General features: G+C 47.7%; 1 long non-coding RNA gene across 1 annotated transcript in view; it reads left to right on the top strand.

Annotated features, from left to right (window-relative positions):
* Positions 1 to 26136, top strand: part of LOC125947008 (uncharacterized) — a 35864-nt gene extending 9728 nt beyond the window's left edge. Inside the window, exon 4 of the long non-coding RNA XR_007468063.1 lies at positions 26042 to 26136. This is a non-coding gene — a long non-coding RNA (uncharacterized LOC125947008). The remainder of the gene's footprint in view (positions 1 to 26041) is intronic.
* Positions 26137 to 27104: the final 968 nt, after the last annotated feature.

Below are 27104 nucleotides of genomic sequence, written 5' to 3'. Positions count from 1 at the left end.
TTGACGGCAACGTCATGGGAACACATCATGAACAACCATGCAGTAGAGTAGCAGTCTGGGTCAGTTGGTACATACTGAATAGTAAAAACCAGTCAAAAGACGAAGGACAGAGAATAGACGTCGTCGTGTGTGCCACGTCAATTCTCTGTCCTTCGTCTTTTGACTGGTTTTTACTATTCAGTATGAACAACCATGTGCAGCCGATGACCAGGCGATCAGGAGCATTAGCAAATTCTGCATGGTGAAAAGTCGATGGTCAGTAGCGGCGCGAAGGGCACTGTTTCCGTGCCCAATAAGAGCGAAGTCGACATGCCACCTGCTTAAATGGGTGACAGGTGCTGTTGGTGAGGCCGATGCGGATGGAAGCCAGAAGACGAGCCTCGTAGTCACACCCACGCTGTACAAATATTCTTGGTCACGTCCGTAGCCAGGATTTGCATAGGCGCCAACGTCATGGGAACACATGATGAACAATCATGTGCAGCCGATGACCAGGCGATCAGGAGCGTTAGAGAATTATGCACGGAGAAACGTCGGTGGTCAGGAGCTGTGCGACGGGCACTGTTTCCGTGCACACTCTGGGCACGGAAATGTATTTTCTATGCTATGTATTCAGATTTTCGGTTTATTGTTCCATGTACTTTTCTTCTTTGTATGAAATTACTCTTAAGTGCTATGTACACAAAATAAGTATGCATTTATGCGATGTACCTGAATGCGTGTGTTTCGATGTCAGTGATTGGCGAAAGAACCTTTGTGTAGCTGCTAGGCAGCAGCTTCTTGTTCTTGTCCTGGCATTCGTAAGATGCCGTAGCTGTAATCGATGGCAAAATTTCAACAAAAAAACGTGATAGTGAACGCTGCTGCCGAGACGGAGCTTGGTAGACGTGGACATTGATGGCGTCACTATTTCTGCGCTCATCGACAGTGGGGCACACATCAATGTAATGACCGCAGGTCTTCGTTGTTGCATTCATAAAGTGCTCACGCCTGCCGCCTCCTGCATCCGGCGCGTCGCTGTTGCAGGTGTATTTGCAGGTGCGATTAGGATCAGAATGCGCCTTCATCGATAGAATTTCTACTATCAAAGGAGCCTATGACAACGTAGAGAGGAAATTGTTATGGGATATTCTTGAGCACGTAGGCATAGATGACGATTTCGTGGAGCTGCTGAGGGAGATATATAGAGACAACGGAGTACAAGTGGTATGGGAAGGTCGAAAGGGTAATGAAGTGGTGGGAATTCACCAAGGACTGAAGCAAGGTTCACATCATTCAACATTGTTGTTCACGCTATATATTAGGGGCATAAAAGGGTGACAAAAAAAAAACAGGGGATTAGGGTTTGATTTATCCTACACGTGTAATAGACAAACGGCGCGAAAGGAGGTCCCTGGACTGATGTATGCGGACAACAGAGAACTATTAGCGGACAATACAGGAGATTTACAGACACATGTGAATATCTGTGGCAACGCAGCGACAAATCTGTCTCAAGTTTACCATAGATAAATTGGTAAATGTGATGTTTAATGAAGAGACAAGTAATTACGTGGTGTCAACGCAACAACTCATACCCATGGTCAAGCGATATAAATACCTTGGCCTTTACATAATCAAAGGAAAGACTAACTCAAGCACCACCGCGATAATCTGAAAATAAAGGGAAAGCGGAACGCAGCCATCATGAAACACAGAGCACTTAGGGGACACAATAATATGGCGTGGTGCGTGGAATCTGGAAAGGAGTAATGGTGCCAGCGCTGAGGTTCATAAATGTGATTCTAAGCTTAAAATCGGATATCTTGTCTGCGTTCGAAGTTAAGCAAAGATCGGCAGACCGGCTGGCTTTGGGAGCCTACGGTAACACCAGAAATGAGGCACCGCAGCGTGACATAGTTGGGGCCTCTATTGAAGTCAGAGAAGCACAGAGCAAAATTAGTTTTAAGAAAATCTCAGGAACATGAATGAAAACAAATGGGTGGCTAAAGTGACACAAATATCTGTACACTGAAAAGCGTGGATACAGAATGGACGAAGAGGTCAAGACACTTGGCAACCAAGTACAGGATACTTGAAACTGTAAATAGACAACCAGGAGTCCTCAGAAAGATAGTTAGAGAAACAGACACAGGTGAATTCGAATCGGGAAAGTCGAAGAACGGAAAATCTGTACTATAACAGGAAGGGAACTGCTTTGATAGTTGAGGCTCGCGCCGGTTGTCTAAAGGACAGCAACATACCGGAGTATATATTCGCAACTAGATGCGGCGTGTGCATGCTGCAGCAAAAATCCGAAGACCAATCAGCTCATCCTCATGTAAAGCGAAGGGCTTAACCCCGTGAGACCCGTAGGTAGCGTACACCTTCCAGAAGTGCTTAGGTTAAAAGTGGAGGGACGTGTCAACCGGTCAGTAGTCGAGATAAGCAAGATACGTATAAAGTACGGATTTGCGAAAATCAGGGAAGAGGTTGGTGCGACCGGATCGCTTACAGTCATAGATAGCAGTACCAGGTAGAGCTTGAAGGGGAAAATTCAGAGTCCTTGCCACTACTGGGAATATGGAAGCCAGCGAAGCTAGGGCTGTGGTGGGTCTGCTGTAGTAAATATTGGCCCCTCGATGAGAATGGGCGTATCGTAGTGGGGCAACACCAAACCGAACTATCATGTTGAGATGACGCAGACGTTTGGCCTCGACATCGCACTCCCTCGACTAGGGGTCCACAGCTCGTCGCTGACGTTTCCCTGTGCTTCGGAAGAGCTCACGCTAGAACCGGCACGTCGACGATGAGCCCTTTCCCGAAGTGCGTTTGCCGGCGGCGTTGCCTCAAACGCGTTAAGACACGTCGTAAGTTGCTCATGAATGGCTCATACCCCCTTAAGCAATGGCCCGTACCCCCGTAAACGCGGCCTTGCCATTACGACGACAGAAGAGAAGTCTTATGTTGGAATTATTAGCCGCAACGCAGCCAGCTGCGGAAGTAGAGGACAACGACAAACGCGGGAGCAGAGGCACGTGCGAGTGCGTACCGAGAACCTGCTCGTGCTCGGCACGGCATCCAACGGCACGAGCACAAACCGAGGGGCGCCAGCGAGCCAGCTCCGGCAGGGGCTTTAAGGTGCGGCACGAAGACGACGACGCTCGAGCAAATGCTGATTATAATAGTTTTTTTTTTGCACAGGCAGACACGATCCTGTCGCAACTAGCCCTTAACAGCTTCATATTAAAAACGCCCGTGTGCTTGCGTTGTAGTGCACCTTAAAGAGCCCCAGGTGTTAGAATTCAGTTCCGGAGCTCCCACTACGACGTGCTTCATAATCAGAACTGGTTTTGACGTGTAAAGCCCCAGAAATACGAAGAAAAAGTATTAAGAAGAGGCATGAAAAAATGCTAGATAAAAACATGTCTAGCATAAATGAATAAACCAAGCAGGCTAGGTGACTATTTGTCAGCAGCAACGTTTGGAATAGGATGCCAATAAACTATCATCATCATCATCATTGTAGAGGGACGCCGGCCCTTCTTTGAATGTGCACCGCCCACGTCTGCATGGCTGGTCATTCCACTTCCGTCCAGTTTGCCGTCATTGACAAGTACCCCTAATTGGCCGTCATAGATAAGTGCCCCGGCTTAGATTTTTTGTCCACTCATTCTGCCCTGATTGATTGTGTCACCGGTGCTCCTCAGCTTGAGCTGGCCCATCTCACCGATATTCCACCGCATATACCAGAACGCTTAATTTCTCGCCATACGTTCGCTTGCCGCCTCAAGCTGCAACATATGTTACCTTGACGTCTTCACGCAATATTCCCTATGGCGACTACGTCTTGCCTCCGATTCTCGATGTCCTGGTTAGCCCACGATGCTGCCCTTGCTCATACCATTATTGCCCCTGCTAACAATACAGTCATCGTCCCCCTTCGCAACGTCAGCATCTTGACTAAGGTTATGCCGCAAGGCATGTCGCTGGCAACCATTCGCGCTCTTCATCCCTGCAAGACTGTCGCTTTGGATGCAGTCTTGTACCTAATTATTGCTGCACCAACTTTGCTCCTTCCGTCTCTCGGCGATATTAACAAGATTTTGCTCTCGATCTGACCTAGGCGCCAATACAAGATCTCTACCGCGTCCTAGAGTCACATCGTGACATCTTTGATTTAGCGATCACTCTCTAGGCCAAACGTCTGTCGCGACTCATCAAATCAACACTGGCGACGCCAATCCTATACTCCGGCACCCACATCGTGTATCGCATCACGTACGTCAAGTCATCCCGAACAAGTCCGACAAAACGGTTACAAAAGAGGTGATCGAACCTTCATCTAGCACATCGGCCTCACCTAGTTGTTCTCGTGAAACAGGCAGCGGCTGTCGTTTCTGCGTTGAAAGTATCGGAATTTGAGCAAAATAACTCACTAAAGACGCCTACACATTGCCTCGCATCGATGACGCCCGGACTGTCTTCTTGAAGCCCAATATTTTTCGTCCATCTACTTTCGCTTTGGCTACTGGCAGATTTCAGTCGACCCTGCCCGCCTCAAAACACAATTTCTTGCACTAGGATTTGGTAACACTGCTAGTATCCAGCGATGAGTTAGTGTCGTCTGCAACACTTCTATGGAAAGTGTCACTCTTATTCCCGCGTTAGCCGTTAGAGTATAGCATGCCGTTAAACATGGCAGCTACATTGTCGATCTGCACCATAGAGGAAATCAGGGCACTGACTCGCTTTTTGTTTACGGAAGGTATTAAATCTGCGGAAATTAATCGTCGAATGCAAGTGCTGTATGGTGACAGTTGATTATCACGAAGCAACATCTACAATTGGATCATCATCATCAGCAGCCTATATTTACGGCCACTGCAGGACGAAGGCTCTCCCTGCATATTTCCAATGACCCCTGCCTTGCGCTAGTTGATTTCAGCTTGCGCCAGCGAATTTTCTAACTTCATCACTCCACTTAATTTTCTGCCGTCCTCGACTGCGCTTCCCTTCTCTTGGTATTCAATCTGTAACTCTAATGGTGCCGCCAGTTATCCTACGCATTACATGGCCTGCCCAGTTCCACGTTTTTCCGCTTATTCTCAACTATAATATCGGCTATCCCCGTTTGATCTTTGATCCACCACTGCTCCCTTCCTGTCTATTACCGTTAGGCCTAACAATTTTCGTTCCATCGCTCTTTGTGCGGTCCTTAACTTGTTCTCGAGCTTCTTTGTTGAACCTCCAAGTTTCTACCCCTTATATAAGCCCGGTATAATGCAATGATTGTACACTTTTCTTTTCAGCGACTAGTGTTAATTTCTCACTCAAGATTTTGTATTGGCTGCCATATTCATTCCAACCCAATGTTATGCTTCTGTAAATATCCTTTCTCATGATCACGGGTCCCCTGTGAATAATTGACCTAGATATACATACTTCTTTACAGACTCTAGAGGCTGACTGGCGATCCTGAATTCTTGTTCCCTTCCCACGCTATTGAACATTATCTTTGTCTTCTGCATATTCATCTTCAACCCAATTCTCACATTTTCTCGATTAAGGTCCTCAATCATTAGTTCTGAATAGAACAATGTCATCTGCAGGCCGAAGGTTGCTGAGATATTCGCCGTTGATCCTCACTCCTAAGCCTTCCCAGTCTAAGAGCTTGAATACTTCTAAGCATGCAGTGAATAGCATTGGAGAGATTGTGTCTCTTTGCCTGATGCCTTTCTTTATAGGTAACTTTCTACTTTTCTTGTGGAGAACAAGGCTAGCTATGGAATCCTTGTAGATATTTGCTAAGATATTCACGTATGTCTCCTGTACTCCTTCATTACGCAATGCCTCTATGACTGCTGGTATCTCTACGGAATCAAATGCCTTTTCCTAATATATGAAAGCCATATAGAGAGGTTGATTGTACTACGCAGATTTCTCGATTACCTGATTGATAACATGGATCTGATCCATCGTAGAATATCCCTTCTTGAAGCCAGCCTGTTCTCTTGGTTGGCTGAAGTCAAATGTTGCCCTGATTCTATTGGAAATTATCTCGGTGAATAGAGATACAATACTGAATTCAAGCTAATGGGCCTACAATTTCTCAATTCTTTAACGTCTCCCTTTTTATGGATGGGTATAATGTTGGCGTTCTTCCAGCTCTCTGGTACACCTGAAGTCGTGGGACACAGCGTATAAAGGGCTGCAATGTTTAATTAAATCGACTGTTATTCCATCTTCTTTACCACCTTTTCCCTGGTCATGTCTTGCGAGGCCGTTCTAACTTCATCGCTAGTTATTTAAGGGTCCTCTGTAACCTGTTCATCACTACTTCGACTGAAAGTAGCTTGGCTGCTCTGGGAACTGCACAGGTCAGTATAGAATGCTTCCGCTGCTTTTACTATGTCTTCGAAATTGCTGATGATATTACCCTGCTTATATTACAGTGTCGGAGATTAGCAGACGACGAAGAAAAAGAATAGATCGTGGGCTGCTGCCTCCTTGGCTGACGTCAAGAAGTGCGCGCACGTTCATCATCATCATGACAACTTTCGTGTTCGTCTCTCACCATTAAAGGCTTGGTTGAGTGCATCGCGGCTCCGTCTTTTCTGGCGACGCGACGTGTAAGTGGCCGGCGTTCCGCAACACACGGTGCGGAATTCCATGGACAAAGAGCGGATCGCAACGACGTGGACAAAGAGCACCGGCGAGTTTCTTCTAGAAACTGCAGCCGGAACAATCTGATCCTTTTGGAACCGCACCCAGGGAAGCAACGCGCGGAACCGCCTACTTTACGAGCAAGGAAGCCGAAATCCCTAACAAAACGTAAACCAACTGAAAGCTAAATGCTCTGCTAGACGAACCCAATCAACGAAAATCATTAATGAGGTGACGACGCTGCTGGAGAGCGGCTGCAACTACCGCACGGCGTTCAACATGGTTATAGACAAACTCGTCGCAAGACGGACCGAGCTTCAGAAGATCAATGCCGAGCTTGAGGACGTGATTCCCGTCGATGATCTTGAAAGAGAGTACGAGTCTGCAGCGCATAATGGCGACCAGAGGTTTGAGACACTGACACGCCTCCGGGGCTGGCTCGAAGATCTCAGCGTCGGCAGCACGGTGCAGACTCCTCCCTCGAACGACGCTCAATACGCCACCTGCCCCAACGACAGCTGCGTCACAGAGCTGTGGACCTCGTCTCCCAACGCTGACCATCAAGCCCTTTCATGGGGACGTCAATGGACGTCGTTTTGGGAGCAATTCAACGGCGCTGTCCACGCGAATACAACTCGTGCGCACGACTGATAAATTGCATTACCTCCGCAACTACCTGGTAGTGGAAGCAGCAGCTGCCATTGTCCGCACTACCAATGACTGAAGTGTGTTGTGAGAGTGCCATCAATCTGCTTAAGCAGGGGTTCGGGGAAAGGCGCCGGATTGTACAGCATCACTTCACAGCGCTCCGCGAACTGCAGATCGTGACGTCTCGATCGGATACGAGGGAGTTGCGCAGGCTGTACGACGGAGTCCAGCTGAATGTCCGCTGCCTAAAAGTCCTAGAAGTTCCGTCTAGCAGCTTTGCAGCGATGATCTACGACGTTATGCTTCAATCTCTGCCACAAGTCGTCGTGGCGCTCCACCGCCATAGCCGTCTCCAGGATGACGCACAAGGCACGGCACCCTCTGCTTCAGGGGAGGCAACCACAACGTCTTGCAAGAAACTCGAGCAGCTCTTGCTATATACACAGATAGAGCTCGAAACAAGAGAGCAGTGTGCTCCATCGACATCCTCCTTCAAAGGCGGCGCGTCCCACAGAAAGCATATGCTATCGTCATTAGTCCTGCATGCAATGAAAGAATCTAAACAGATCCGCAACGAATGCTTCTTTTGCAAGCCTACAAGACATGCAACCGAGGCATGCAGCGCCAGCTTGACCATATCAGAGAAAAAGAACCGGCTGGCTCCAGCTATGCGGTGTTACCGATGTAGTATAAAAGGCCACCGTGCAAACGAGCGCCTGCGGAAGTTAGTGTGCGTGGCATGCAAAGGCAGGCATGCGTCAACGATGTGCGACCCAGTTTTTCGAGCGACAAGAGGCGAGAAGTCACATAACGTCGTATCTGATGCTACCAAACCAATGAAGGCAGAGAGTCCGCGGTCGGCTACCGTTACAAGCTGTCAACTTGACGAGGCCATTAATTTACATACTTTTCGTTCTTGGATCGTCAGTTCCAACAAGACGTCTTATTTCAGAGGCATCTTCGACGGAGGCAGTCAACGCACGTTCATTAAGGAGGACCTGGTGGCGCGGTTGGGACTATAATTCATTAGTGAGACATGCCTAGCGGTGAACACGTTTGCGTCAGATGCTCCTTCTTGGGTGAGAAATTTAAATGTCGTGGAAGTTCGTCTACGTAGTCAATTTGATGGCAGCGAGCACATCATTGAAGCGATAGCCATGCCAGTAATTTGCAACGACATCCCTGCCACGGACTATGGAATGTTCCTTCGCAGCCAAATTACGAGAGCAAACTCACCGGCTGGCGGATAATCAAACTGTGCCTCGAGGATGTGGCGAGAGAGGCACTAGCCTGCTCATAGGATCTGATCAACTGTGGAACATCTTGAGCGGCGACATCATACGCAGCACGAAAGTGCAAGGATTGGTCGCGGTCAAGACTACTCTCGGCTTGACGCTACAAGGTCCTGTCATGAAAACGAGCTTCATAAACTGAACATCTGAAGTAATGATCTGCGTCCTGCGAGTGCAAGCTGGAGAAGTTCAAGGATCAGACCAAAGTACACTGGAGTCCTTTTGGACGTTGGATGCGATGGGAATTGCGCCAAAGGAAGCAACTCATCGGCACGCAGACACGTTGTCTGTTTTCCAACGTAAACTTATAAAGATTAGAAAGCGGTAGGAAGAAGCCGTGCCGTGTAAAGAACCAGATAGTGAGCTGCTACAAGACAATTAGAACGTCGCACTGAATCGTTTAAGACATCTGGTTGAGCGCATCTCGAAGCCCGAAGAATTGGTTGATAGATACGATACGGCGATTCGTCAGTACATTGTTTACGGCCATGCTGAAGTTGTACTTTACAAGTAATCGTTAGATGGCCCTGGGTACTACATGCCACACAGGGAGGTTATTCGTGAGGACTCACTAACAACCAAGCTCCGCGTGGTTTTTGATGCGTCCTCTCAAGCCAAAGGAGAGGGATCTCTGAACAGTTGCCTCGAAACTAGCCCGAACCTAAACCCGGACTTACTGCAGGTTCTACTTCGCTTCAGATTGTACCTTGTGCACGTGACAGCAGACATCGAGAAGGCGTTCCTGCAAGTAGAGATACGAAAAGAGGACCGTGACCTGTTCAGATTTCTGTGCTTTGACAAAAGCCCTGCTGTTCCTTTCACAAAAGAAGCGGTAGAGGTTTGGCGTATGACCAGAGTACCCTTTAGATCTACAGCAAGTTGCTTCATGCTTACCGCTACTATACAGCATGCATCACCTGAAGGCACAAGTTCATCCCGAGAAAAGGGCCGTAGCACAGCTATTTCTGAAATCATTTTACGTCGATGGCCTCTTATTCGGAGCTAATTACTTAGAAGCAGCGACGACTCTTTACAAGTGCACGAAAGAGCTGATGGATGATTCTGGCAGTGCCTTTAAGGACATGGAGCTCAAGCTGTGGGCAACTAGAATGACTGTTCGACTCCAATGATGCTCTTACCCCTCTAGCCTACGAGAACGCTGGACATGAAGAGAGAGTGCTAGGGATGGCTTGGTCTAAAGCAACAGACGCCTACATCTACAACCCGGAGAACATCTTTACTTTCTTGGAGAAGGCAAAGGACAGCTAAGCGTTTTGTCCTCCAGACAGTGTCGAGGATATACGACCCATTAGGATTTCTCGCACCATACGTAGTGCGAGGAAAAATGCTGTTTGAGCAATTATGGGTTTCAAAGGTTGACTGGGACGAATATCTTCCCGATCACATTGCGGAAAAATCGCCCGAATGGAGAAACGAGTCGATCCATTTGTCAAAAGTCAACGTTCCCCGTCACCTCATGAGTGGAGTTGCAGAACCGCGTGACCTTCAGCTACACGTTTTCGTCGACGCAAGTACAAAAGCGTACGGAGCTTGTGCATACCTTCTTGTAGAAGATGTGAATGGGAGCTCGGCTACCACTCTACTGGTACCACTACCAGCTAATGGGTGCGTTAACAGGTAGGAGGCTGTTAAGATATACAGTGGAAAGCTGCGTATATCTCATGCCAAGAGCGCAATGTTTACTTTGGACTGACGCAACCATAGTACTTGGCTGGTTACAGTGAGTGCCTTCGACTTCAGACGTCTTTGTGAAGAACCGAATCACAGAAATTATGTCTATTACTTCGAAATGTAGCTGGCGGAATTGTCCAGGAGAAATTAATCCTGCTGATACACTGACCCGAGGTGTTTCCTTAGACGCACTGGCTACCCAGGTAGACTGGTGGCAAGGAACATCCTGGCTGAGCAAGGACTCGGCAAAATGGCCAGCTGTGAAGCGTTCAGAGCCCCAAATCAACGACATCCTATGAATAACAGCGACAAAACTAATGATGCTTCACTCTACAGGAAACGCAGTGCAGTTGACCTCAGTGCAAGATGCCACAAAGTTTAGTTCACTGCACAAGCTTCTCCGTGTAACAGCATGGGTGCAGCGCTTTGTCTCCAACGTTAAGTGCAAGAATAAAATAAACTGGAGCCATCTCAGCTGAAGGAATATTGGCAGCTGAGAGATATTGGATCCGGCAAGTTCAAACTGAACCGTTTCCTGAGGAGAGGAGTTGGTTGCTGGAAAGGCCAGGTCTGCCCAGTAAATCATGGGTAGCACAACTACACCCATTTCTCGACGAGAACGGGCTTCTACCCGTCGGATGAAGACTACACAACCTCACCGACAGCCGAGACGCGAAGCATCCATTGCTACTTCCAAGTCGACATCTTTTCACCGAGCTGGTATTTGCGGATACCCATCGTCGAGTCATGCATGGAGGAGTAGCGGCGATGATACACAACGTACGCGAACGATTCTGGGTCCCAAGAGCACGACAAGCGGCAAAGAAAGAAATCAATCGATGCCTGCGATGCGTCCGTTTTCGCACGAAACCCACTGTGACGCCGTACCCACCGCTTCCAGTCTGCCGGGTTGAAAGGACGAAACATTTTTACACTACATGACTTGATTTTGCCGGACCATTGTATGCGAAGTCATCCGAGAGCTCCGACAGGAAAATGTACATCGTACTTTTCACATGTGTAGTAACAAGAGCATTGCATTTGGAACTGGTCTCGGATATGTCGTCACTTGCGTTCCTGTTGGCATTCCGGCGTTTCATTGCAAGAAGGGGACTCCCAAGTACCATTTACTCCGACAATGCCCCAACCATTAAGAGAACGTCGCGGGAGCTACGAAAGATATGGAAAGTACCACGACAAGGCGACTTCCAGGCTTACATTGCGAACCAAATAATTTAGCGGATGTTCATTGTTAAAGCGGCCCCATGGTGGGGAGGCTGGTGGGAACGGTTGGTCCAGAAGAAACGTAAACATGGCACTCCGCAAAGTTTTAGGTCGCAGTTGTCAGGTGCAGTGAATAACTTTCAACTATTATGACCGAGGTTGAAGCAGTGCTCAATTCACAGCCTCTCACGTATTCTGATAATCAGGCAGCCGAGCCTGTAGCCCTCACGCCAGCGCATTTCCTAGTGGGCCAGCAACTTACGACTTTACCAGAAGGAAAGACATTGTCCGACCGAGTAACTCGCCACGATGGCAATGACTATCAGCGACGCTTTCAACATCGACAAAAAATGATGAATGACTTCTGGAAGCGATGGAAACAAATATTTGCTGCGAATGACATCGGCTCATCGCTCACCCACACATCACTCAAGAAATTTAAAGGTCGGCGACATCGTAACAGTCGACATTCCCAACATGCTTAAGTTGTTCTGGCCACTAGCCCGGGTTCAAGAGGTGTACCCAGGCAACGACGGATTTGTGCGCGCCTGTTTAATCCGATTACAGGGAGGCAAAGTCTTCAAGAGGCCAGTGCAGAAGCTACATCGCCTAGAACTAGATGTCACCACATTTTAGGCCCCGGGGGATGTCGGAGATTAGCAGACGACGAAGAAAAAGAATGGATAGTGGGCTGCTGCCTCCATGGCTGACGCCAAGACATGCGCGGAACTTTATCATACGTTTTGTGTTCGTCTCTCGCCATTAAAGGCTTTCTTGAGTGTATCGCGGTTCCGTCTTTTCTGGCGACGCGACCTGTAAGTGGCCGGCGTTCCGCAACATTCAGTGCACACATTTTGCCTTGTCCTATGCCTAGTTTTCTTCTCACTGATTTCATGCTGCGTCCATATTTTATGGCTTCTTCAATCTTTTCCACGTTATCATTTCAGGCATCCCTTACTTTTTCTTGTTGGATCAGTTTCGACAGTTCAGCGAATTCTCTCTGATCTCTCGAGTTTGACACTTTCACGTTTTGCCGTTTCTTTATTAGGTCCTTTGTTACTTGGGAGAGCTTACTTACTGGTGGCATTGGTGCCTTACCTCCCACTTCAAGTGCTGCTTTTGAGGTCAATTTAGTTACAGTTTCATTCATTACCTCTATGTTGTCTTCATCTTCCGGTTCTAAAGCTGCATATTTGTTTGCGAGCACCAGCCTGAATTGGTCTGCTTTTACCCTCACGGCGTCTAGCTTGGCCTGTTTCTTCTTGACAAATTTTTTTACTTTCTCTATAGAAATGGAGAGAAATCCTAGACCTCACTAAACTATGGTCACTACACTTTATCCTACCTGAAACTTCTACATCCTGCACTATGCTGGGATCTGCAGAGAGTGTGAAATCTATTTCATTCCTTGTTTTTCCATTAGGGCTTTTCCAGGTCCACTTCCTGTTGCTGCACTTCCTGAGAAGGTAATCATTATTTGGAGCCTATTCCTTTCCGCAAATTCTACCAACATCTATCCGCTATAGCATTCCTAGAATCGATGCCGTAGTTGTCAATTGCTTGCTCGCCAGCCTGTATTTTCTCCACTTTTTCATTGAAGCCGCTTATGACTACAGTATACTGAGTTTGCAACTTTCTCATAGGTAATTCAACATCTTCATAAAACTGTTCTATTTCTTCATCAGTCGTGCCTGGGGGTTGGCGCGTAGGCTTGTACAACCTTCATTCTATAGCTCATATTCAGCTTTATTACGACGACTGCTTCCCTCTCAATAATGCTGTCGAATTCATCGATGTTGCCCGCTATGTCGTTACGAACTAGAAATCATATTCCAAATTCTCTCCTATCTGGAAAACCTCTGTAGCAGAGGACGTGGTCGTTAGTCAGCAATGTATGAGCCTCACCAGTTCTCTTTCACCTCACTGAGGCCAATACTATCCCAGGCAATACCTGATAATTCTTCAAATAGCACTGCTAAGCTAGCCTCACTCGATAGGGTGCACGTGTTGAACGTTGACAGATTCAGTTTCCATTGGCGGCCTTTCCAGACTCAGAGACTCTTAGCACCCTCTGCCGCGTGGCAGGTCTTACCGCCGCCTTGGTCAGGTGCGCCGCTGCCGCTGGGGTCTGGGGGCCATGGGTAAATGGTAGGAATCATTATAGATAGAGCGTTTCAAACAGGGAAGAACTTCTTTATGCGACGAGGCAAGATCGGGGAGGCCATCGACGTCAACGACTGAGGAAAATTAGAAAGTCGTTGATGGTATGCTTACTGAAAAACAGACAAATCACAGTGGACGTAATCGCCAATACTTTACATAGTCATGGTTCAGCGCATTCCAAATTACACGACAGGCTAAATTTTCGGAAAGTGGGTGCAAGGTGGGTGCCGAAAGAATTATCCGCGCAGCATAAGGCACAAAGGTCGCGCATCTCTCGTAAACATTTGGCCCGTTATTGTCGCGAGGGAGGTGGATTTTTACAGCAAATTGGTAGTCGTAGATAAAACTTGGGTACATCATCACGAACCGGAAAGTAAGGCTGCGAGCATGGTTTGCAGTGCTCTTACTGAAACATCGAAGAAGGACGTTCCCTTCTTGTGGGGTCCGAACAAGCAGCTTCGTTTTCTGCCATCATTCGTCGACTTACCACACCACCAATGCTGGCACATTTCGACCCCTCATCACCTACAGAACTTCATACTGATGCCAGTGGTCATGGAATTCGGGCTGTCCTTGGTCAAAAGCAGCACGGCAAGGAACGTGTAATCGCCAATGCCAGTCGCCGTCTTTTATCATCCGATCGGAACATTTGCATCACTGAACACGAGTGTCTGGCTGTAGTGTCAGCTGTCGTTACTTGTTTGGGCAAACGTTTTCCGTGATTACAGACAATCATGACCTTTGCTGGCTCAAGTAACTCAAGGATACGTCTGGAACTCTCGGAACTAACGGTTTCAAGAATGCACTCGCCTAGTCCTCCTCCTTCTCACGGCAATGTTTGCATGAAAATGTAGGCCAGCGGGGATGACCCGAGATTCATCACCGCATTAGCGGATACGGTGAATGTCTGGTTGGGGGAAGCGTTCTGAGGTTGGTACGGTTAAAATTGGTGTGCAAAGCGATTATAGCTATACTACGGACAACGAATTGTCCGTTGAGCCAATTCGATGTCAACGGCAAGTGGCGCTCGCCCCGGTGGTGCTCGATGTTCCCAATGCGACAAGAGGTGAAAACTGTGTTCACAGGTCGGCGACCATCGGTCCGTCAACGGGGTTGTGTTAAAGGAAGATCACGGCGTGTGATCAGGCTTGCGTTTCGTGCCACCCTGTTAGCTAGACCATGCAGTCCCTGCTCTTGTTCTGCCCAGGTGGGACAGGAAGAATTGAAAAAAGTTGCAGTTTCGCCCAAAAGGCGAAGCATCGAATGCGGTAGCAAATTAGTAGACAGCTATACGAAGTAAGCATTAGTAGTTTTATCGACGGTATAAAGTTCTAAATATTCGCTTACTAACTAAATGAACAAGCATGGTGTCACGCGCGCACCGGTAAACATGAACACATTTCGCTCGATGACCGCGGGAGCTCGTCAAAACGCTGGAGTGAGAAAGAGCCAGCGGCAGCGAGCAAAATGACCTTCGCGCTGGCTCTCGCTTCACCGCGAATCAAACGTCGAATGCGCAGCGCATACGAAGCTACCGGCGCTCGGCGAATGCACTTTGGCCCATCGCAGATCGCTTTGAAGATGAGGCCCCCGCGGGCGCGCACTTCGCACTTCGGCCGCGTCGCTGATCGCTTACAAGATAGGTCCGTGAGCATTAGCCGCAGAAGCAAAACACACCACCCCCCCCCCCCCCATTCCGTCTCCGTCGCCTCCTCCCCGTGTCTCGCGCGTGAACGAAGACCGTGCGCTTCCTAAAGCTCCTCAAAGGGACACTAAAGCAAAACAATAAATCAACTGAGAGTGATAAAGCATTCTTCAAAAATTCTGCTGTCGTTAATTACACTGCAATAGGCGAATTATTAGAAGAGCAAATGAAGTTCAAAGTTACGTTTTTTTGAATTTCGTGCGGAAGCACCAACGTCAGCACTTGCGTGTGACGTCATGACTTCTAAAGTATATTTTTTTATATTTGGGCCACGCTGGCTCAGTAAAAGTTGACGAAACTTGTCGTATTCAGTCTTCGGCTCCTTTAGAACACAATGTAGTCAACCTTTACCGCTAAAGAATTACCTGAGACCTAGAAGACACTACGAAATCCATGACGTCACGGTGAGCTGGTGCGCGAAATTCAAGGTGGCGTCGCCACTCGCCTTCTGTGTTTTTCGTTTCTTTCTGGTTTACCAAGTGACTTCTCGTGGTAAGAGTGGTGTTTTCAGTATTGTGTAAGGGTAATCTACTAATACAGAACAAATCATTTTTCTCTTTCGTGTCCATTTAAACTTCGTAAAGTAGCGACACTGTCCTCCTCCGCTTCACTCCTTGTTTCTCCTCTTTTTCGCACTCCATTTTCGGCCATGGCGCCGCCTGCACCGCTTGAGCGTAGCAGACGACCTCTCGCAGATTCAATGCAGGCATAGCAATGCGGTGCGCTTTAATCGTGCGCGTTGGCGTTCTAGCTCCGAGTAACTTCGTGTATAGCATAGGATTTCTATACGAATGTTGATATATATATATATATATATATATATATATTTATATTGACCCGTGCGCTTTCTTGCCTTTCACCGGTGGCTGCTTTTCAGCGACTAACAAATGTTAAACGTTATCGCTCGGCGCAGGCCGCACCTGCATGTATCGGAAGTTTCTCGAACGTTATCGATGCGTCTATCCGTACTCTGTTGTCACCGACGCTTATGTAATCTGATTGTATGAGCGACGTGAACTGTCTAGTCTGGAAGACACACGGGCACTAGGGATTACTCTGGAACATTCAATGACTCATGTAGAAAAGCCGACGCGTTTCGCCACTGATCAGATATCGACGATCGCTGACTGTGTTCGCCGATATCGTTGTGCTTCGAGTGCGCCAACATGTGCTGCTTGCCAGTCGGTAGACGCTTCTCAGGCGAAAATGGCGATGGAGCACGATCGTAAACAAACAAAGCCAGCGCCCGGCGGCTCGACGGTCCACGTGATGCCATTAGGCCAATACCGACGTGCGTCGGCCTCGGACAGGGAGTGCACATACAATGCTGTACAACACGGAGCGCGCAACGGACGAGGGAAACCTCAACGATTGGAAAAGTTTGTTTGTCCCCAACTTGAAGGCATCCCCACCTCAATAGGTGCACTTGGGGCGCCCCATCAAAAATTACCGTCATGGGAGCGGCCCAAATTTCCCTTTTTAAGCGAAGCTTTATAGGCTCACAAGTGTCGGTAGTGGTGGTGCTGTCACGCTGAAAAGTAGTTCAATCCTGGTGATATCGCAGAAAGGGTCCAAACTCAATGGCACATACCAGGGACAATAAATAAATAAATAAATAAATAAATAAACAAACAAACAAATAAATAAATAAATAAAAGAAATTGAGGAGGGAAGACAGAAAGAAATAGAGAAAAAATAAAGAAATCACGTGCGGCGCACACCCGCATAGGCTGTGCTACACGGGTGATCCCGTGAGACACGCGTCGGCAAGCAGCAGCATTCTTGGAACTGTGCCAACCTTGGTTAGCCTGCCTGCATTTGTGGCGTTCCAGGAACGCTGTCGCTCGTAGGCGCCGACGCGTCCAGCGCTAGTCACGCGAAATGTCGCCAAGGCGCTCGGCGTCGGCAAGCGACAGCGTTCTTGGCACTGTACCAAACTTGGTTAGCCTGCCTACGTTTGTGGCAAGCCAGGAGCGCTGTCGATCGTAGGCGCCGATGCGTCCAGAGCTAGTCACGCAAAATGTCACGAAAGGGAAGGTACCTCCGAAAATGATCGCTCGAGAATACCTTCCTACATGCGTAGTTAAGTTAAACCAAGTTAAAGCCTAGCAGCAACCAAGTTAATGCCTAGCAGTAGCAGCCAGTAAGCTTTGCTGTGCCGAAGCTTTGCACGACCGAGTGCAAACTTGCCTGATTTTTTTTTTTTTTTTCGTTTTTGTGCTCGGGAGGGTTTAGACGGTAATTTATGGCGCGTGTTCCTGTTCGAAGTGCGTCACGCCTGAAGAAAGCCAGCTGAACGCCAGGACGGGGTGCGCTAGCCGGATGTTCTCTGTATTGATTGTTGTCCACGCTTGATGTTAAGGCTATAGAAAGACAGCTGTAAGCAGTGAATTATTCTGATTTGTCTTACATGCGTAATGAGCAAATGACGCAACAGACGGTCACCGTACTGATGTACGCGGACTACATAGTGCTGCTAGGGGACAATGCAAGATGTTTACGAAGCCTTGCCAATCCCTGTGTCAACGCAGCGTCAAATATAGGCCTTAAGCCTACCATAGAAAAATCTGGAATTATGATCTTTAATGAAGAGACCAGTAATTACGTGATTTCAATTCAACAGCAAGTCATACCAATAGTCAAGCAATATAAATACATCAACGTATACATAAGTGTATACGCTCTTAGACTGGGAAGGCTTAGGAGTGATGATCGACGGCGAATATCTCAGCAACCTTCAGTTTGCAGGTGACATTGCCCTATTCAGCAACAATGGAGACGAATTACAACAAATGATTCAGGACCTTAATCGAGAAAGTGTAAGAATTGGGTTGAAGATAAATATGCAGAAGACAAAGATAATGTTCAATAGCCTGGCAAGAGAACAAGAATTCAGGATCGGCAGCCAGCCTCTAGAGTCTGTAAAGGAGTACCTTTATCTAGGTCAATTACTCACAGGGGACCCTGACCATGAGAAAGAAATTTACAGAAGAATAAAATTGGGTTGGAGTGCATGCGGCAGGCATTGCCAAATCCTGACTGGGAGCTTACCACTGTCGTTGAAACGAAAAGTGTACAATCATTGCATTCTACCGGGGCTAACATATGGGGCAGAAACTTGGAGGTTAACAGAGAAGCTCGAGAACAAGTTAAGGACCACAAAAAGAGCGATGGAACGAAAAATTTTAGGAGTAACGTTAAGAGACAGGAAGAGAGCGGTGTGGATCAGAGAACAAACGGGGAAAGCCGATATTCTAGTTGACATTAAGCGGAAGAAATGGAGCTGGGCAGGCCATGTAATGCGTAGGATGAAAAACAGGTGGACCATTAGGGTTACAGAACGGATACCAAGAGAAGGAAAGCGCAGTCGAGGACGGCAGAAAACCAGGTGGGATGAAGAAGTTAGAAAATTTGCAGGCGCAAGTTGGAATGCGCTAGCGCAAGACAGGGGAGGGGTAATTGGAGATCGCAGGGAGAGGCCTTCGTCCTGCAGTGAACATACGTATAGGCTGATGATGATGATGATGGTACATAAATGAAGGAAAGTCTTATTCAAAAGCCACTAAGGTAATCTGAACGAAACAGCACTAACGAAACAGATCACTTTGAGCCCGCAATAAATATGAAATGGTGCGTGGGATCCGCAAAAGATTAATGGTGCCAGCTCTAACTTTTGCAAATGACATTCTGTGCTTGAAATAGAATATATTGTCGCGGTTGAAATTTATCCGAAGATTGGCGGGGCTAAAAACATGAATAAGGGATTGCAGGCTGACATGGGTTTGTCCTCTTTTCAAATCCGATAACCATGGAGCAAAATTAATTATCAAGACAAACTCAGGAACAGGAATAAAAATTTATGGGCAGCTAAAGTGCACAAATATCTGTACCTGAAAAGCCTGGACATAGAATGAAGGAAGAGGTCAAGAAAGTTGGCAATCAAGGACAGGGTAATTGAAAGTGTGAATATACGACCAAAAATCATCGAAAGGAAAGTGCGACAAACAGAGACACTGAAGTGGGCGCAAAGAATGAAAAAAATGCCATGCCGATTTCTAAGAATGGTAAGAAAGAAGTTGGAGGGAAAAGCTTGTGCGATCAGATAAAAGACAGATCCTCGCTATTTGAGGCTCAAGCTCGTTGCCTAAGGACAAAAACATACCTGAGAAATATTGGGAACAAGATGAGGCCTTTGTATGCTGCAGTAAAGATCCAGAGACCAGTCAGCACATCCTAATGGAATGCGAAGGAATTCACCCAGTCAGACTCGTACATATGTGTACCTTCCAGAAGCACTTTGATTTAAAGTGGGCGGATGCATCAGCCAATCAGCTGTCGAGGTAAGCAAGAGCCGTGTTGATTGCTGGTGGGAAAAGCAGGAAAGAGATTGATACGACCTCATCTGTTGCAACGGCACAAACCAGATAGAGGTTTTCAGGAAGAGAAAAGAGGATTACGGAGGTCAATAAAAAAATCACAGAATTAAAAGCATGTATAGCATTCCTGATGAACTCAAGCAGGCTAGCCACCTGTCATAACCCGGTTTCAAAGGGGATGCCAACACATCATCGTCATCTTCATTATTTATCTTCCCGTTCACAAATGAAACAAACATCAAACAGATCCATCATTCTGAACTTCTCTCGGTCGTAAGCTTGAATTAGGGCCATATTGGATAAGTTGGTGTCCTGAACATTGCGTCCGCGCCTGTGCACGTGGCCTGCGCTTCTTTGGTAATAACGCCACACCGCTTCCGTGAGGAGAGTGGGAAAGAACATTGCGTCGGCGCCTGTGCACGTGGCCTGCGCTTCTTTGGTTATAACGTCACACCGCTTCCGTGAGGAGAGTGGGAAAGAACATTGCGTCCGCGCCTGTGCACGTGGCCTGCGTTTCTTTGGTTATAACGCCACACCGCTTCCGTGAGGAGAGTGGGAAAGAACATTGCGTCGGCGCCTGTGCACGTGGCCTGCGCTTCTTTGGTTATAACGTCACACCGCTTCCGTGAGGAGAGTGGGAAAGAACATTGCGTCCGCGCCTGTGCACGTGGCCTGCGTTTCTTTGGTTATAACGCCACACCGCTTCCGTGAGGAGAGTGGGAAAGAACATTGCGTCGGCGCCTGTGCACGTGGCCTGCGCTTCTTTGGTTATAACGTCACACCGCTTCCGTGAGGAGAGTGGGAAAGAACATTGCGTCGGCGCCTGTGCACGTGGCCTGCGCTTCTTTGGTTATAACGCCACACCGCTTCCGTGAGGAGAGTGGGAAAGAACATTGCGTCGGCGCCTGTGCACGTGGCCTGCCCTTCTTTGGTTATAACGTCACACCGCTTCCGTGAGGAGAGTGGGAAAGAACATTGCGTCCGCGCCTGTGCACGTGGCCTGCGCTTCTTTGGTTATAACGCCACACCGCTTCCGTGAGGAGAGTGGGAAAGAACATTGCGTCCGCGCCTGTGCACGTGGCCTGCTTTCTTTGGTTATAACGCCACACCGCTTCCGTGAGGAGAGTGGGAAAGAACATTGCGTCGGCGCCTGTGCACGTGGCCTGCGCTTCTTTGGTTATAACGTCACACCGCTTCCGTGAGGAGAGTGGGAAAGAACATTGCGTCGGCGCCTGTGCACGTGGCCTGCGCTTGTTTGGTTATAACGCCACACCGCTTCCGTGAGGAGAGTGGGAAAGAACATTGCGTCGGCGCCTGTGCACGTGGCCTGCGCTTCTTTGGTTATAACGTCACACCGCTTCCGTGAGGAGAGTGGGAAAGAACATTGCGTCTGCGCCTGTGCACGTGGCCTGCGTTTCTTTGGTTATAACGCCACACCGCTTCCGTGAGGAAAGTGGGAAAGAACATTGCGTCGGCGCCTGTGCACGTGGCCTGCGCTTCTTTGGTTATAACGTCACACCGCTTCCGTGAGGAGAGTGGGAAAGAACATTGCGCCTGTGCACGTGGCCTGCGCTTCTTTGGTTATAACGCCACATCGCTTCCGTGAGGAGAGTGGGAAAGAACATTGCGTCGGCGCCTGTGCACGTGGCCTGCGCTTCTTTGGTTATAAGTCACACCGCTTCCGTGAGGAGAGTGGGAAAGAACATTGCGTCCGCGCCTGTGCACGTGGCCTGCGCTTCTTTGGTTCTAACGCCACACCACTTCCGTGAGGAGAGTGGGAAGAACATTGCGTCGGCGCCTGTGCACGTGGCCTGCGCTTCTTTGGTTATAACGCCACACCGCTTCCGTGAGGAGAGTGGGAAGAACATTGCGTCGGCACCTGTGCACGTGGCCTGCGCTTCTTTGGTTATAACGTCACACCGCTTCCGTGAGGAGAGTGGGAAAGAACATTGCGTCGGCGCCTGTGCACGTGGCCTGCGCTTCTTTGGTTATAACGTCACACCGCTTCCGTGAGGAGAGTGGGAAGAACATTGCGTCGGCACCTGTGCACGTGGCCTGCGCTTCTTTGGTTATAACGTCACACCGCTTCCGTGAGGAGAGTGGGAACAACATTGCGTCGGCACCTGTGCACGTGGCCTGCGCTTCTTTGGTTATAACGTCACACCGCTTCCGTGAGGAGAGTGGGAAAGAACATTGCGTCGGCGCCTGTGCACGTGGCCTGCGCTTCTTTGGTTATAACGTCACACCGCTTCCGTGAGGAGAGTGGGAAGAACATTGCGTCGGCACCTGTGCACGTGGCCTGCGCTTCTTTGGTTATAACGTCACACCGCTTCCGTGAGGAGAGTGGGAAGAACATTGCGTCGGCACCTGTGCACGTGGCCTGCGCTTCTTTGGTTATAACGTCACACCGCTTCCGTGAGGAGAGTGGGAAAGAACATTGCGTCGGCGCCTGTGCCCGTGGTCTGCGCTTCTTTGGTTATAACGTCACGCCGCGTCCGTGAGGAGAGTGGGAAGAACATTGCGTCGGCACCTGTGCACGTGGCCTGCGCTTCTTTGGTTATAACGTCACACCGCTTCCGTGAGGAGAGTGGGAAAGAACATTGCGTCGGCGCCTGTGCACGTGGCCTGCGCTTCTTTGGTTATAACGTCACACCGCTTCCGTGAGGAGAGTGGGAAGAACATTGCGTCGGCACCTGTGCACGTGGCCTGCGCTTCTTTGGTTATAACGTCACACCGCTTCCGTGAGGAGAGTGGGAAGAACATTGCGTCGGCACCTGTGCACGTGGCCTGCGCTTCTTTGGTTATAACGTCACACCGCTTCCGTGAGGAGAGTGGGAAAGAACATTGCGTCGGCGCCTGTGCCCGTGGCCTGCGCTTCTTTGGTTATAACGTCACGCCGCGTCCGTGAGGAGAGTGGGAAGAACATTGCGTCGGCACCTGTGCACGTGGCCTGCGCTTCTGTGGTTATAACGTCACACCGCTTCCGTGAGGAGAGTGGGAAGAACATTGCGTCGGCACCTGTGCACGTGGCCTGCGCTTCTTTGGTTATAACTTCACACCGCTTCCGTGAGGAGAGTGGGAAAGAACATTGCGTCGGCGCCTGTGCACGTGGCCTGCGCTTCTGTGGTGACAACGTCACACCGCTTTCCTGAGGAGAGTGGGAAAGAGCGTGGCGTTGTCTCCTGCGCACGTGGCATGCGCTTCTGTGGTTATAACGTCACGCGCGTCGGAGGTGCCGGTGCGGCTGCAGCAGTGGTTGCGGCAGATGCATGGGCCGTGTGGTGACCGCGGCGGCGCTTGTGTCGGCGTAGTGTGGTGCCGTATGATAAAAAAAGAATGATTTAATAATGCATGCAGCCCGCGTATGCCGCCTAAACATCTTTGCTAGTAATCCGTCCTCATATGAATGCTGCGGCCCACTAATTTATTCTTTGACCTTAATCCAAGTATTGTTCCCTCGAACGACGTAAGTGTTTCGTTTGTTCAAGGCCCCAGCATCTTTTTTTAGTATAGTACAGAGCGTAGCACAGTTCTCGTTATTTCGAAGGTTGAGCGCATTTTAGAAAGGGTGCTACAGATTGTGTCTGACTTTTGCTATCGGCATTTTTGCACAAAGCCACTGCATCCTGAATTATGCGTACTACAAACACCGCTGATGTCTGAACTCTAGATGTACGTTCTGGTTTCGCAGCTAGGCAATGATCAACGAGCTTTGTAAAGTCGTGAGCTTGCACGCGTCTCAGCTCGTGAAATCATCCTCGTGCATGCCACAGCAAATGCGGTGGTCCTTCGCAAGTAGAATATTTATTTCGCCGGCCCTCATGCTGCATCCATGCTCATGTGGCTGTTGAATGTATCGTCCATGGCTATCCCGTCGTCCATGTTAACGCAATCCGTAGCAGAAAAAGTTTCTAATGTCCCGAGGTAGCGTATGTGTGATAGGTTAAAGCGACCGCAGGCACTCTGTTGGTCCTCCGAACAAGTTTGGCCCGTGAATGCGCCATCAGCCAATATTTTCATTGTTATTCTCATTGCCATTTCCAATTTGTCCATTGCAGCCTATTTTTATTGCCTACGCACCGGAAGTAGATCCACCCGCTAAGCAGTTTGTCACAACGAAGCGATAGGAATTCATCACGGGCTGCGAGAGTATTGTTGATGTAATGTTTTTCTTGAGGCTTTCATGGACTAATTTTTCACAAATTTCTACTCAGCTAGGATCACTCAGGTGTATCAAAAACGTTTTTAGCTGGAATCGCGTGTAATCATACTCCTTAAAATCTACTCTGCCGGGTCAATAGGAACAAGATTCACAACAATATTTTCTCTTACTAGCAATCAGACTCACCATGATCAGATTCAGATGGGCTCACTTGCACTGAGGCAAAGCAGAACCAGACTCAGGGAAGCCCACTTATGTTCACCGACTCATACTGCGCGCGGATCACATTGATTCACGGAATTGCCGACTGATACTGTTGAAAAATAATGTTACTTCAACTTAAATTGCTGCTCACACAGAAACTTGTTTCAAATTTCCCGGTTTGTAATTGATTTGGTTCATGAGATTCCTTGTAAGGTCACTGATTTAGAGCATGATCAGAGCACGTTTAAAAGTGACATGCCCACTAATATCTCTGCTACTTACATTCATTGTCCCGCACTCACTTGCACATCTGCCTGTGCAAACTCTCATATACGCCTTTACACTCACAATCACGTCCATTCACACTAATTGGCGCTAAACGTTATTGAACTCTGCTGTCACATACGCTCATAATGAACGACACTTACTCATATTTCACTTACACTTCTGATCAGTGGCACATGATCGCACGCTGCGGCAATCACGCTCACCCATAGGTATGCGTAGTTCATTGCACTTACGTCTACCTTGTAAATTTCATTTCAAATGAACCTCACTCATTTAGTGCACTTAGGTTCATGTGAGTGTGATTCAGCCTAGTGAATATGAGTAGATGTGAAATTAGTCAGACCATGTGAATTGGAGTTTTTTCGTGTGTTGCACCCTGAATTTGTTGGTGAGTCTGCATTGCACATGTAACTCCATGTTCTGTCCTTTCAAGTTTACCAAATTTCATGTTACGTTGAATCTACCAGACCTCCAATGAAGCTGAATGTGTATTGTAGAATTGCATTCGTTTGTTTCGGAAACCTTCGGTTACATGTGCCTTTACTCCAACATTCTGTATACGAACGGGTTATTACCTTTCAATTAAAGTTTAATGACGGAAACTGCTACCTTGGCAATTGTGCAGCTACTTTTTCGTGAAGCTTACTAAAGTTTTCATTCTTACTTGTGTTCTGAGTTTGCCCTGCGCGTGTGATTTGCAATGTTTCTGTGCGTATTTTTCTATAAGGCGCCGCTTCCGCGCTTTCACTTACGTATCATTTGTTACGATGCACTCATTGGGGAAAAACGGGAATTAAAAATTACACTGAGAATGTCACTCGTTGTCTAGAAGAGTGTCAACACTTCCCTTCCTAATACAGACACACAAACACAAACCCAGCCATAGATGGCAAAGTACATCGCGTTAAGATTTGTATTTTCGTTTTACACTGGTGCTGTTTGCAAAACACTTTCCGTTGTTTGTATGGTGTCCAAATAAAAAAGGCAGCTCTTCAGTTCTGGTTCAACGTACTCAATCTTTGTTTTAGTTGAGTTTCTGTTCGGAATGTAGATTCAGCGCAGTGCGCTTTATAATCGGTGTTGCAGGTTGGTGGAATAAGTCGGCAAAGTAAACGAAACTCACTCAGAATATATATATATATATATATATATATATATATATATATATATATATATATATATATATATATATATATATATATATATATGTAAATTATATTTTATCTGTAAATAACATTCTTTGGAAACACCGTCGAATTCGCGGTATGAGTGTTTGTCTGGAACTTTCTTCATGCCAACGTGCGCTACTGGGTCTGCGCCACCTTTCAATGAATCTTTTTCACGCTAACTTGGGCCACTGCGTATGTTCTCCAATCAGGTGCCGCTTACTCATCGGCATATAGCATGTGGGTCTGAGCTCATTCGAATTTAGACTCATTAAAATTCTCTTTAGCCGGGCTTAATATGACTCAAGTAATGTTCTGAGTTTTTGTGAACCGACTAATGAGCTAGTTTGGCGATCAACGCACTAAAGACAAACGGATGTTTCTAGGTTAAATACGACCCGTGGTTATGATTTTGGTTGTCTTGATGTTGCAGGTACAACTCATATCTATATATATTTATTCTCTTATGCACGCAGAATTCGAAGTGAAAGCAGTACTGGAATATCAAGACTCTACAAAGAACTGTTCCGTTGTTAGGTATGAGCAGTGGAATTACGGTAAAGGTAAGCACTTTAAATGTTTGTGTTTCCTTTCTTGGGAAATAACAATGAATTATAGTAGCTGATGACCTACCTGTGTGCGCTCATCCCACAAAACCATAGAGAACACTGCCACTGCGTGGTGTTCACGCGAGCTGTTCCACTTGGTTACCGCAATACGCAGATATTGAAAGATAGCCTTCGCTGTGATGTGAAGGAAATTCGTAAACTAAATAATTAGCTCGCGTTATACAACATATCTGTGTTTAATGACCGCATATTTGCCCCACACAAGTTAGATTGCACAGACTACAGTATATTTTGTTTTAAATGCTTCGTTTCTCCTATTTGCTGATATAACCATCTTGTGGATTCTCATCCATGTTGAAATCATAATGTATATCTCAGCACTAGTAAGAGCCATGAAAATTCACCAATATTTACCTTTATTGTGGTAGCAATTATGCGCGCGAGCGGTAGCTCGCGCGGCTGAATCTTGAACGCCATCTGCGGCAAGGGCAGAGTCCGCCCTCCCTGTGTTTTCATGGCTAAGATCGCGTTGATGTGAGCGTCGGCACGAAGCTCAATTCGCTGACTGCTCAACTGACTCACTCCAGCGTTCTAACAACAAGCTTCCGCGGTCATCGAGTGAGATGCGTTCATATTTGCTTGTGCGCGCGTGACACCATTCTTGTTAATTTAGTTAGTGTACCTATGTTTACAAGTTTATACGGCCGATAAAACTACTATGCGTACTTTGTAGAGCTGTCCAGTAATTTGCTATCGCAATCGGTGCTTCGCCTTTCGGGCGAAACTGTGACTTCTTCTCTGGTGTCGTTGATAGGTACTGTGTTGCGGCCTGGAGTTTACTACTCCGTCAACCTCACGCAAAATTGTCCTTAATTAATGAAGATTAAAAAATTAACACTTTCGCCTTTGCTTCACCCAGTCATTCTGTTACACGCCTCTCCTACAAAGGTGTGAATTGCTGGCGGCTTCT

This window comes from Dermacentor silvarum, chromosome 7, assembly GCF_013339745.2.
Source record: "Dermacentor silvarum isolate Dsil-2018 chromosome 7, BIME_Dsil_1.4, whole genome shotgun sequence".
Lineage (NCBI taxonomy): Eukaryota > Metazoa > Arthropoda > Arachnida > Ixodida > Ixodidae > Dermacentor > Dermacentor silvarum.
This window is presented reverse-complemented; position numbering and strand designations above follow the sequence as displayed.